The 13,623-nt window shown below is 41.4% G+C and overlaps 2 protein-coding genes across 2 annotated transcripts in view; one reads left to right on the top strand and one right to left on the bottom strand.

Annotated features, from left to right (window-relative positions):
• HHAT (hedgehog acyltransferase) overlaps nt 1-13,623 on the top strand; it is a 236,509-nt gene that overhangs the window by 220,461 nt on the left and 2,425 nt on the right. The gene's annotated exons all lie outside the window — the stretch shown is intronic.
• Nucleotides 12,702-13,623, bottom strand: part of KCNH1 (potassium voltage-gated channel subfamily H member 1) — a 185,385-nt gene continuing 184,463 nt past the window's right edge. The window contains exon 12 of the mRNA XM_026844475.1: nt 12,702-13,058. The gene's annotated coding sequence lies outside the window, so the exon portion shown is untranslated. The remainder of the gene's footprint in view (nt 13,059-13,623) is intronic.

Genomic DNA, 13,623 nt, shown 5'->3' on the forward strand with positions numbered 1-13,623 from the left:
CTGTTTCAGCAGGGTGAGCCATATTCCCTGTCTTCCCTCTTCCTCACCCCACCCCCCCCAGCCCCCACCAGAGAATTGTTTGGATCTTCTCCAGCTAATCAGTGTAAATGATGAACACCTTGATATCTTCATTTGGCAGTATGCTTTCCCTTCCCCAACATACCAATGGTTGCCAACCTCTAGCTTTGGCAGTCCTGACTAAAATGAGGCCATTCACATTTTCACTGCATCCCCTACAAAATCACGTCTTTCTTGGTAGCTTGTTTTCCATGTCTGGCTTTCCTTCTGCTATCTTACTACAGCCATCTAAGTGGATCAGATCTAATAAGATATTTTTTCCACCTCAGGTTTTAAAATACAGCATTTTTGCATTTCTTATGCTAGGCTAAAAATATTAGCTGCATAGCCCAATTGCCATTGGGTCACGTACTGACCCTAACAGTGACATGAGGAATGAGGCTAACATAGGAAGAGGACCTCTGAGCTATCACCTGTAGAGCTGTTCCTCATGTCTTGTTCTTCCCAGCGCACGCACCATCCTGCTTCAACACCGGCTTTGCCCGTGCCCAGCCAGCCCTCTGTAGCCACTGTGCTCTCTTCCTCAGGTGGGTTACTTCTCCACATTATGTTCTAGTTTAAAAATGGGGATGTGAGAAGGTGTTGTTTTGACATGTAGTGATTATAAACGAAGATGTCTGATCATGGTCTGGGCTCGCTTGAGATGCAGCATTCATTAATTAGCTCCAAATTATATTTAATACAACTAATCTGTGTGGCCACACCACTGTGTGTGAACTGTGATCTCTGAAATAAAGCAAGTCAGATCCAGCTGCTATATGAGATCCTCTGAGCTGGTGTGATGGTGCTTAGATTAATTAATTATTCTGATTGTGCGGCTGATCCCATAAAGAAGGCAGCATGTACCACACACACTGTGGAGAGGTTTGCAGAGATAATTGTTTAGCAGGGACTGTACATATGGAAATTTGTTCTCATTTCTTCCTTTGTGCTATCCCATTTACAAATGACTGCTTCATAGCCACTTCTCATTATATTTCTCTCCCATGAGATGTGAAATTAGCACTAGGAGAAATCCCATGGTGGTTGGGGCTGAAGCCTAGTCTCTGCGGTCAGGGCTGCTCCACCAGGAAGAGAGGAGCAGGGAGGCAGCAAGGCCGGCAGGACCCTGCCCGTGCCCACATGCCTCAGCAAGGGGCAGAGACAGTCCACAGGCATCAGCCAAGGGGCCAGCCAGGGCTGGGCAAGGCGATGGAGACGAGCCAGGGCTGAGGTGGAGCTGGGAAGTCCAGTTGCGATCAGGCACAACGTGCATCCAGTATATGCATAAACAATATATTTTTTATACAGTTAAATACAGAGGCAATGTGGAGGCCCCTACTAAGTGTGGTCAGGGCATTGAGAGCCACCTGGTGCCCTCGTGTCCCTGATATCCATGTAGGGCCCAGCCATCTTCTGGTAAGGAGTGGAGCAAATCCACCCTTGCTGCCCTCCAGGCTCAAGCTGTGTTGCTTAGCCTGGGGTGGTACAGCTGACTTCAGTTAATCTGTCCCTGTTTTACATCAACAGCAAACACCATCAAGGCTGTGAATCACTGAATTGTCACTTCATTACACACCTGGGCAAGGAGACAAGAAACTAGTTGAACATTACAGAGTTGATGTATATAAAAATGGGTCACTAGTTTCCTCCGGAGAGGTGAGGGTGTGTGTGCTGGGTTTGAGCACAGTGTGTATTAGCACTATCAGCAGTCAAAGGTTTGCAGCATTGCTTTTATTACATTGAATAGCAGAGCACAGGTGGGACAGAAGGTATAACATGCATCAGATCATGTTCCTTGGTAATTTTAGTGGGCCAGGGAACAACATGGAAAGATTATATTTCACTGCACTAGTTGCACTTTGTTAAATAAGACATAATAAATATAGGCACTAACTTTCTGGTAAGGCATAGTAATATTGTTTTACTTGGTTATAGTTTGAGGTAATGTGAAGGAGGTGGTGGTTGTTTTTCTTCTAGAAAAAGGGAATATGCTGCTAAAGATATTTTATTTTAAAAAGCAAATTTTTTTTAGAAAATTTTTTTGTAGTCACAGGCGTGTTCCTGTATATGCTTTGCTCCACCAGTGCAGCCATCTGACCTGAAAGGAATATTGTGAGTAGTCCCATTCAGCACCTGTTCAGGAAGCTTTCTTAAAACAGGAAAACAAGGAGAGCAGCTAGGTTATTATAACAACATTTAAAATTTTCCATGTGCATTCCTCTGAGCCAGCTACAAGGCAAAGAAGTGTTACTCTCAGTGGACAGGTAAAGGGGCTCGGGCTGACAGAGTCATTTTGATCTCGGTTACCACACAGGTCAGTAACTCGCTCAGATTTGCGCTGATCAAACTCCCTCCCCTCATGTGGCTGCTTACTGGCCTGAGACCAGATCCCAGGAAAATGGAGCGGGGTTCAGGAAACAAGCTCCCTGTACTTGCCAATGCTGTCAGATTTTGCATGTTGATGTGGCTGCCTGGGTACTTCTAATCTATGTTTTGAGACATAGGTGATAAAGGGTTTCCTAGCTTTGCTTCAGACTTTAAGCTCCATGCTTACATGGCTCACAGAAGTAGACCCGTATTTTCAGGTACTCTCTGGGCTCTGTGTCACAGAAAACGCACTTCCAGTTCACATAGAAAGCAGAGAATAAGGTGTTTCCTCCCCAGACTCACTAGATGTATTCTTGAAATCCAGAATGTGTTTTCTGAGAATATACAAGCAAATTGTCTGATTTTGACCTTGAAGTCAGTTAAATATTGATCTATTTCAAGTAGTTTAAAGTTAATTTTTTTCTTTGTTTCAAGTGGTCTTTTTTTCCACCGAAATTAAAATTAATTACATCTTACCCACAAACAATCTGTAATTGAACTATTTTATTGATTGTTTTTCTGTTTAGTTGGTGTGATTATATGGGCTGCAGCAGGGTCAGGTCAGCTTGGGCAGGTGAGAAGTGAAACAATTGCTTTAAGAAAAACTGGCTGACCAAGGTCAACCCTGTATGGCCCTTTTCGTCCAGATAACTTGCATGGAACAATTACATTTCATGTGATATGCTACCAGTGTGATGGAGACTGTTGGTTGTCAATGTTTTCTGTGGCTGGTCACCGCCTTCAGGCGCTGGTGTCCTTCCAGGACTGCCTGCCTGAACGCCACACCAGCCCTTTTCTTTGCCCTTTGGCAGTGCTGTGAAAACAAGACACAAGCGGAAGGGAAGTAATTTCATACAGCCTGAGACCAGCAGCATTGAAAATGTCTTAGTCCTGAATCGATTGCTACAGATCAGTAAGCAATTACGAGACTGCCTTGGTTACCTTATCTATGCATTTCCATCCCTCAAGATGTTTGGATTTCTGTTAAGTGAGAACTCGGTTCAATGGCCTCACTTGTAGTGCTGGCTTTACACTGATACAGCAATTATCTCAAACGCAGTGTTCCTGTAAATTACAGATGTGCTCTCAGCCCTTCTCTTACTGAATTAAGCTTTAACAGGTAATATAATTTTCACTACACGGCATTTCAGGTATGAGAGCTCTGTGATAAGAGGTTGCAGTTTGTTTATTTCTAGAGTACTGGTTGTAAATAGTTGTAAATTTGTCACACTGTCTGCTTTTTTTCTTAATGCTGTGAAGAGACAAGGCAGCACTACAGAATTGTATCTGTGAACATAAGTGGTTCTGAGAATGGCAAAGAAAAATTGTAGATTAAAAAGCGCAATGCAGGTAGGAAGGGGACTGTGAATAATTAATCCTTAAATAATTCTTCACATTTAAAAATTAATTATTTGATGGTCATTTAAGCATCTTATATTTATGACCGTTCCAGGGTACCTTAGCCAGAAATCGGGTTGGGGAAGTAAATTACAGTACTTCACCTTTTTACCCAAGTGTTTGCTTGCTGGTGATTGATGATACCTGTCTGAATCCCTGGTTTAAATTCTCTGCTTTTGAGACCATATAGCCTTGATTTCTTAAGAGCTCCCTAGCACTAAAAAGGTAGAGGAGTTTCACTGAATGTAAAAAGGCTGACACACAAACCTACAATCCTAGAACCTCAATTAGATTGATACATAAATCTTCTGGAAATTCAAGCTCTAGTAGAGGGGAAGTTAATACACCCTTCTGCTCAGCATGTCTTTCTATATATAACATGGGCATCTCTCTGCTCAGTAAGAGACAGATGCTCACCTCAGGATCCTGCCTGGCAGCAGCAGCGTTCCCAGCTCTGCCTTTGGGACATTCATGTTCTTCTGGGGAGTAAGCTCTTTATTCTCCTGTTTCATCTTGCAGCTGTAACAAAAGGAGGCTCCTGGCTCTGATGTTTTGATTGGCGTCTATAATGCTCTCAGCCAATAATTACGAGTGGAAAATGCCCTAAAATCTTTGCAAGTGTTATCTTCCCATAGTTGTTCATGCCATATTTAAGGAGGTTGCACTGGGAATACCTCAGTAGACATTCAGTTATAAGGATAGTGCTGTCCTCATGCATGCCAAGTCAGATACATTACTCTCAACTATTTTCTTTGCATAACACTTTGAAGAGGTAGCTCTTTCACCTTGCTTCCAAGTAAAGAGGCATCTTTATTTACAGTAATGCTTTTGAAAGCTTTTGTCTCTGTTCTAAAAAATAAATGAACAAACACTGAGATTTCATACTTTGTGGGCTTTGATTTCACATTGGCTTTGTGTAGCACTCAACTAAAGACCTGGAAGGAGAAGGAAAGTTGCTTCTGATTTACAGATTCACCCATTCTTAATCTGAAAACTAAAGCTGTTTCTCTCCTTTACTTTTCCTTTCCTATTAGCAGTTGTGGCAGAAAGACTCTTCCAGGCAGTTTTAAGCAGTCTTCTTTACTGTTAATTCAAATCCAGCAGTAGCACAAATATGGTTCTTTCGATTTTAGTTGAATTACTCCAGAGTCAACTTGATACGCATGAGACCAGGACTACTGCCTAAAATCTCAGGCTTTTTTCCACTGACTAGCTCTGCTGGAAAAACTAGTAGAGGGTGAAGCTTCGTTTTGCAACTTGAAGCAGAAGGCGTAACTGCTATGATTCTTTTGTGCTTTATACAATGTTTAGAAGTAAATTTACTTAAGATACAATTTTTGTCAGATAATACCACAAAAACCACCAAGAAATAAAGAGTGATGTTACCAGCATCATCCTGCTCACATCATATGATACATACAGGGGAAATCATCCTTCTGATTTACATTGTAGAGCATCCAGAGAGCTGCTAACGTCATGGTTAAATAGCATTAAATGAGGTTCTGGCTCCAAAGACAAAGCAGAGAATCCATGGAGGCAGGCATATCCTGTGTGGATACCTGCATCCGTGGAGCCTTTACCAGCATTTGTAAATAACACAGTAGGATTTTTTTTTTTTCATGTACATACTTAATATGATGCAAATAGTTTTGGCATCATCATGGATTGTGTCAACAGGTCCTTTATAAAAGCTGTAGGATAGGCCTATCTTTTGAGCTCTACCTATGAAATTGTTTATTTGCAGCTTATCTAACTAACAAGAAAAAGTATGTTCAGCATCCTTAGCCCTGACGTACATTGCATTGATTTCTTGTTTAAGAAAGTCTGTGTCAGCAGGCAACTTTATTCAGTGCCATCAAGCATAAAAGTAAAGTGATTCTAGCTATGGTAAAGTCTAGTTCCACACACAGTAAGAACACAGAAAAACCAAAACTTTTTTGATCTCCATCTGCTAAATAAAACCTGTTTGTGTTATGCAAACACTAAGAGACTACACCTTTCTGCTTTCGGTAATGCTGATCTGGGTGAGTTGTAGTCATCCTGCACTGCAGATGATGGTCTTGGACTGTTAACCTATCAATTTTCAGTTCTCCTCAGCAGTTATAAGCCCTCCTCAGAAAGCCATCAGTGTAAACATTCTCCGGGATGGTACAATTTAAAATTCATATAAGTAGAGTACTATGTTAAACATTTGTTAATGTCTTTAGCTGGAAACTAATTCATGTCTACTGAAGTCCTCTTCAGGGTACCTGGCTGAGGTTCAGGTCTAGACTTGATGGCTAAGGATTTTGTCCTTTTCAGTCTTGTTCCCAGATGCTGCATGGGACAGCTTTTGAGTTATCCTTACAGCATTTCCCTGGTTTTCCTTTGAAATACCTCCCATTGTACAGTAATACTCCTTCTGAATGTTTGGAGCTTACCCACATTTGAAGCTTAAGTATCTTCAACATCTGCAGCAATGAGTAAGGTCAGCCTGGAGACTCCAGGGTTTCCCCTAGCTAAGGTTTCCCCTTAGCTTAAACCTCTCTGCTGCTCTGCTCTCAAGTGATGCAGTAGATGGAGGGGAGAGATGTGGGAGCTGTTTGCTGGAGGTTAATAATGGGATGAGGTGGCATCTTGACTATCCAGACGCTGTGAATCTTTGTGCTGCTTTACATGAGGGGGAGGATGGAGGTGCCCAGCTGGGACTTCAGGGGCTGTGCTTTTGCTGGCAGAATTTATAGCCTATCCTTCACCTTGGCATTGGTGTATCTCTGTCTTCCCGCAGCCCAGGGAGGAGCAACATGTGCAATGTGGAGGCCAAAAGTAGCAGCAAAAAGACCCCTGCCATCACTTAGGTTAGGGTTTTGCTTGCCATATATATTCTTTTGCAACTGAATTCACTGTCCCCTCTGTACTGCATCTTGCCATCCTTGCAGTTATCCCTGATCACAGCTGGAGGTGTGCTCCCATGCAACAGCCAAGAAGCCAGTGAAATACTCTACATCAGCTCTATTTTCCAGGCCTGTTGGTTAGCAGCAGAAGCTTATATATCAGTAGCTGAACTGTGGAAGCATGCAAAAATAAAATATTTATTAGTAAAAGCTCCTACACAAGGATACAGGTTGTTTGCAGACAGTAATGTCTAAATTAGACATTAATTTAGAAAAGCACCACAGTTGAATTTAAGCACTTGAATAATACAAACTAGTAGCTCTTCATTTTATGTTTTAAACCCAGGAACCAGGAACCTTAATAGGCCTTTAGGCTAAGATTTCAATTATTAAAAATTATGCTCGATTTGAAGAGGAACAGCTACAGTGAGTAATGCACGTACTTTATTTTTAAAGGCCTATCCTTAAATACGGATTATTAAAAAAAAAGGAAAAATTTGATCACCAATGCCAGGAGGTTAGGAAGAATTTCAGTAATTAGAGGACTGCTTCCCTGACCAAAGATTTTTACAGCACTTGATGCACACAGAAAAAGTCTTTTAATAGCACCGCTCAAGAAAATACAGACTGGTGAGAAACTGCATTTCTGATAAAATTCTCCAGGTGCTGTAGAGCTTGCAGAGCAGTGGGAGAATAAACTGAGGAAAAAAATCTTAAATCAGGTTTAGGTCACTGCCTACTCTTATCAGCTCAGGCAGAGTACATAGAGATCAGTGGAGATGGGGCAAATGTGATTAGGATGGGGGTACAGCTGGGTGATTTAGATATATTAATAAAATTTCTGTCAATCTAATTATGTTGCTATACCTACAGTATAGCAAACAACGCAGATATGTAGCAGCCACACAAAAGGGGAATTACATATCTTCACTTATTATTTTACATGATTATTCTTCTCTGCTTCTGGCCCTACTATATGATACTGTAGTAAGTTTACTTTATTGCTGGGAATGTATAATTCAGTATAGACAAGAGCTTTTCCCAGCTACCTGCCAGCTCTGCTTACATCTTCCCATCTCTAAAGTTTGTTCTTGGTATGAGCTGTAACACAGAAGTGCTTAGGGCAATGCTGTCAGCCACTAATAAACCACTCCAAAGCTTTCTAAGGGTGAGTTGGGCAATCCGAGGCAATGACAGAAACTGAAGAAGGGGGAGCAGGGGGCAGACAGAAGTGTGAAACTTTACTGAATTCCAAATAGGTCTAATACTTCCATAATTGCTTCTGGGTTGTTTTCTTTACACCTGGTAATAGAGTTGTTTACTATTACAGGTTCTAGTTTCATAGAGATTTCTTAAATGTCTGGCTTTACTTAATGAATGGTAAAATTACTTAAGCTAGAAAACAAAGGCTGTGCTTGGCTCTTTTCCTTCACAAGATAATTGAAACTACCTGGTTTCCTGTCTGGGTTAGTTATAGGTGAGTAAAGGGAAGCAGACAGGAAGGAATTAGCATCTAAAGGCACTTTTAAGGAATTTGTAGGAAACCCCCCTATAAAGGCTGATTTTGATATTTATCATCTGAGTGCTGTATTTTGAAGGGTGTATTATAAGGACAAGAATATCCTTCAGAAATAACTTCTAAAACCAAGATTTGAAAATGAGAATTTCTATCACACTCTGTTTAGTACCTTTGGAAATGGAATGCACTCTAGGAACAGAAGTCCCTTCTATTTCTCTTCATTGAAACACTGAGTTTGGTCTGTTGAAAGAAGAACAGTATCTGTGAAAAGACAGTACAATGAAAGTTATGTTTCTGTTCAGCTGTGCAAATTGTGTGCGTATGGCATAATGCAGTGTTACTCAGCACTAAATAGGGCTGCGTGTATCATGTCTGTGTGTATGGAGCAGCCAGAAAAACTGAAGCACAATGCACGGAGCAGTTTTGTGTAAACCAATCAGATCACCTTTAATGTGCTTTGAAGTTATCCAGTCCACATCTGCACGCTGAATGCTAACACAGCTAAAATTATATAGGGCTTCCTTTTCCAAATACCTGAAGAGCAATTGGGTATCAGACTGTACAGTGTTCGTAATACGTGCTGTTGGACATGCCCTGCTAATGGTCAACAGGGGTCTACCTGAAAGTGACAAACAGACCTGAAATTAAAATTTTAAAAATCCGGAATTTATACTCTTCTTCAAATGTTGGGCTAGATAATAGGTTTCTTTCAACTGATCTTTAGTTTTGAACGTTATTTTTCCTGAAGACATGGCAGCTTTACTGATCTTTTAAGGATATTAGTAACTCTAGGTAAGAGAGGTCTTGGCCTCAAGTGCTGGTTTGCTTTGGCTTTTTATTCTGCTTGACAAATCAGTGCCTGTTCCTCCTCCTCCACACAGTTGAGTCTCCTTAATTCCACTTTACAAGGGAGTTGCTTCAGCGTCTTCTCACATGTGAACTTCTGTTTAAGGATAAATTTTCCTAAGTGCTAAATCTTGCAACAACTTAGAAACTTCTGAATCAGAGTTAAGATGAAAAGCTTCACTTTAGAAGCATACAAAAAGATTACTTTTTTGGACTTCTGTTGATTTATTAACTACTCTTGAAGACTTCTTAGGACTTGAAGACTTCTTAGGACTGTGCGACCAAGTCATATCTGAAAATATTATTAAGATCCCAAAGCTACTGAGGCAGTTTTAGAAAATGGAAAATGCAACTACAATTCCCTTCCTCCTACATTTCACGGGTTGGAAGGAACAAAGGGCCGTTTCCTGGTGTTTTGATGATGATGTGAAACATGAGTGTGTCCGAAACATTGCTAGTGTGATTCTTCATTACTGTAGGTGATGAGGAAATGTGAAAGAGCTTCCTTGTCGACACATGATTAGATGTTGGTTCAAATTATTTGAACTGAGGTAATGAGGACAATGAGAGCATGACTAGTCTTTGGGAGCTGTGATCCAGCCTGTTACTTCTGAGTTGAAGGCTTAGTTTTACACCACTCCCTTCAAAATCCAGACTGTGCCAGACACATGATCTTCTAGATGTTTGCACAGTATGCAGAAGCATTCTTGAAGAGGAGTTAGGAAGGTCGAAGGAAAGAGTAACTCCAAAAGCTGTTCCTGCTGCAGCTAGTTTGTACTAATTGTCTTGACCATGTAATGAAAAGAAGTCTCCTGTTCGTTATGCTGAAAGCTGAGTACGTAACATTTCATATTGTGATTTTAAACCAGCAAGACTGCTGGAGAGTAGATCAGGTGTGTGTGACAAGGCATTGCCTCATGCCTAGTGGGGACTGGAGACTTCTTTGGGAGTAGGTTGTGTGATAGACGAATAAAGTGTTGCTGTTACCTCACCCCAGTATTCTCTGTCGTCTTCACAAAGGAGTTCATGTTTGATTTTTGTGGAGCAGTATACCTGTATAAGTAGAGAATTTGGTTGTGATTCCATTAATATTTCTCATCCAGTGTTCCTTTGTTAAAAGGGAAGTCCAGCTGCCTTAAAGGAAATTTATGCAGGTAAAGCTCACAAATATTGCTGGATTTGCAAATAGCATATGAGTTTGTTCTTGGATTTATAAATAGCATGTGTTAATAAAGACTAATTAATCTTTCCACAAAAAAAGATTATGAAAATCTGAGTTGTCTCATGAAACTTGGCCTTCAAGTCTAAAATCAAATTACTGAAGACAGTCAAGAAATTGTAAGATTTAAGGTGGTATGTGACATGTTTTTGAATAGACGAACTTAAATCAGTCATTTCCTAACAGCTTAGTGCTTGATTTGACCCCAGTAATGTTCCTAAGAGTACATTTTATGGTATATGACTTTGTAGAGAAGTACTGATCTAGAATGCAGGCATGTACCCTTCCAAGCAGAGTTTGGAGAATGGTACAGCATAGATGAGGATGCAGTATTTTAGGGTGATAAGATAAAGCTGGGGAGCTGCAGAAAGAGGAGCCCATTGGATGGTGTTGGAGAGTAGGAGCAGAAAGGCAGTCAGCAAAAGGCCTGAGGGAAGAATGTACCTTACACTGCGGGCCCAGGGCAAAAAGAAGTGTGGATCTGAGACCATTGGTACCGTTCGGTTGTTTGGGTATACAAAGAGAAACTGTATAAGCAAGGAAAAGGCTCCTGTGAATTTACCCTGCAAGAAAGCAGGTCACACCATTGTTTGATTATAGAGGTCACAGGATGACACACAAGTCATTTACATGTTAGGTAGAATTTAAAATTTCATCCTTGTTGGTTTAGCATATCTCAATGTGTTCCTCCCTACAACATCACCTTCTGGAGACCAAGGTCTTCAGTCCTTTCAACGAGTTTATTTTATATGCAACCCTAAAATGGGAGGGATGAATGTAAATAGTTTAAAGAAGCCCTGCTTGCTTCAGGCTGCTTCTCAGGTGTGGATACACTTGTGCAAATCTGCCTTGAGTGGACTGGAGCTAATCCGGGCTTGCGTAGGAGCAGGACGTGATGCCTTTGCTTTGCTCACAGTGGAAGCACCATATGCATTTCCCCACTCCAGCAGCCATGCATGTGGTTTCTGTAAGGCAAGAAAGGGCCAGCAGGGCAGAGGTGCCCTCTCTTTCACCCCCGCTCAGAGCTGGCCACCTCCTGCTCATGCAGCAAGAAATGCTTTGGGATCTGTGCAGCTTCTCCTAGAATAGCTGTAGCAAGATTAAATTTTAAAAATTCCCCTTTTCCTTCCCCCATAGCAGGTCACTTCATCTTCCCCCTTCCTTTTCATCTTAATTAGATCAGGAGGAGGTGATCTGCCAAATGCAGCCCCTGACACCTCTTACTGTACAGGAGAGACTCCCTACATCCCAGGAGGATTACCACAAACCTGCTTATAGCGGCATGAGAGTCCCATGAACCCAGGTCGTGGGCACTGCAGAGGAATCTTATCATAAATCTAAGACATCTAGGAAAGATTTCCATTGCATACCTATGTATTCTGACAAGATCTCTTTAACATTGGCTGGGGACAGCAAGCAAGTCAGACTAAAGACTACTTTTGGCACATTTTCTGAGTGCCAGAGCTTTAAAGTATTTAAAAATGCAAAATATGTGTCTAGCAAGATTTCCAAAAAGTACCCTCTTAAAAAAAAGGCAGCACAATTCTAGACTTAGTCCTTTAACTTTCTCTGGCTCTGTCTGTATAAAGCAGCCACCACAATATTGCTGCCAGAAGAGGTATTTTTTAGTACATCCAGTGACATATTTTCACATGCAGTTTTATCAGAGACAAAGCACATCTGGGCTTTAGCTTGCCATTGAAGGTGAAACCCAATCTATGGTAGCCTAATTTCATTGAAGAAAAAAAGAGACTATTTTATTGTTAAAAAATCCCTTTGGAAATACCTCAGCGATTTTGTTTTGTGAGACAAATAGTTAAACAAAAAGTAAAATTTTGCTTTAGAGTGGTGTGAGGACAAGTGATTAATATTTGTAAATGTCTCCATGAAAATCATTCAAGTTACAAGACTGTATTTCACCTCAAACAAGGCCAGAACAATTAGAGATTCATGAAGCAAACACACAGCTATTCACAGGGGGGGAAAAATAACTTTTTCTGAACCTGTTCCAGGGTAAAGTGTTACACTGCTCAGGCTCTTGGAGCACAGAGTAAGGGTCCCAGCATGTGTTGTCCCCAGAAGTGCAGGACCAAGCCCAAGGCTGCAGCCCTGCTGAGGGTAGGGTAGTAGGCTAAGGCTCAGCTGGACATGAGCACAATTAAAAAGCCTCCAGACTGGAATCAGCTTGAAGCCTGGACAGAGCCAGCCTGCAAAATTAACTTATACCTTCAGAAGGAGCTCTTCCTCGAGTATGGTGTTGTGGAGAGGTTACAGCTTCTCTCCATCCCTCCTCCAGGCCAGTGGAGAATCTCACGTCTGCCAGCAGGGTCCTTCAGATCAGGGTTTTCCTCAAGAAGGAGCACTGAAGCTTTTCTTTCAGCAGCAGGTACTGGTAGTTTGAGGATGGCGTGCAGAAAACAAGTCATACACCGAACCAAAATTCTTATGTCAGCAACAAAAAAGCCACCAAAACCCCCTCAAACACCTTCTTCATTGCCCCCTTCCCCCAGACAAAACACACCGAAAAACATTAGGGCCTAATGTAGAGGATTTCAACCTATAAATTTCATAAATTCTAAGCAGAGGAGGGGGATGGAGAAAGGGAACAGAGATACCAGGAAAGGTATCAAGAAAAGTTAAATTATTTACCTGATTATAGATTTCTCAAGTGATTTACATCTCCACTGGAAAGCAGTAGACATTTTGGCTTGTGACCTCCTGCTTACTGTTTTGCTTTTAGCTGTTAGAAGTTGAAGTGAAAAGATGGTGACTTCCACTAAAAAGTATTTGAAAATAACAAAACATGTAATTTCCCCAGCAAAAGTTTTATGTTTTGGAGGAGTCAGTCTTTTTAGTTAAAACATCATCTAGCAAGAACACATCAGGCAAATAGGGCTGTCTGTTCTGCACTGGCACAATGGAGTTCTGACCCCATTAGCTGTTACGAGGCTGTAGAGCACGTACCTTAATTTTTACACCCAGCTGCAGTGTATCCAAAACAGCCTTAATCAGAGGTTTCCCCAGACTCTTTTTACAGAACAGATAACTGAATTTGTTCTGATTTTTTATAACCTACATTGTGGTTATGCATCCCTTTGTGCCTAGGAAGCGCCACAGACAGCTTAAAGCATCAGGGTTCATGTGGGGATCTGCTTGATAGACAAACCCACTACAAAGGCAAGGGTTGAAACAGACCTCTTTAATTTGGAAAGCACCCTTTGGAGGTGCCCGAAAATAGAAATATTGCCCGAAAATAGAAAAGACTGGGGCTGCAGGGGGTCAGGCATTCCTGAAGCTCAGACAACCCAGATTTCCCTTTTCAAATTTTGTGGGTTGGCTCT

Source organism: Athene cunicularia (genome assembly GCF_003259725.1).
Source record: "Athene cunicularia isolate RWA chromosome 3 unlocalized genomic scaffold, athCun1 chr3_part1, whole genome shotgun sequence".
Lineage (NCBI taxonomy): Eukaryota > Metazoa > Chordata > Aves > Strigiformes > Strigidae > Athene > Athene cunicularia.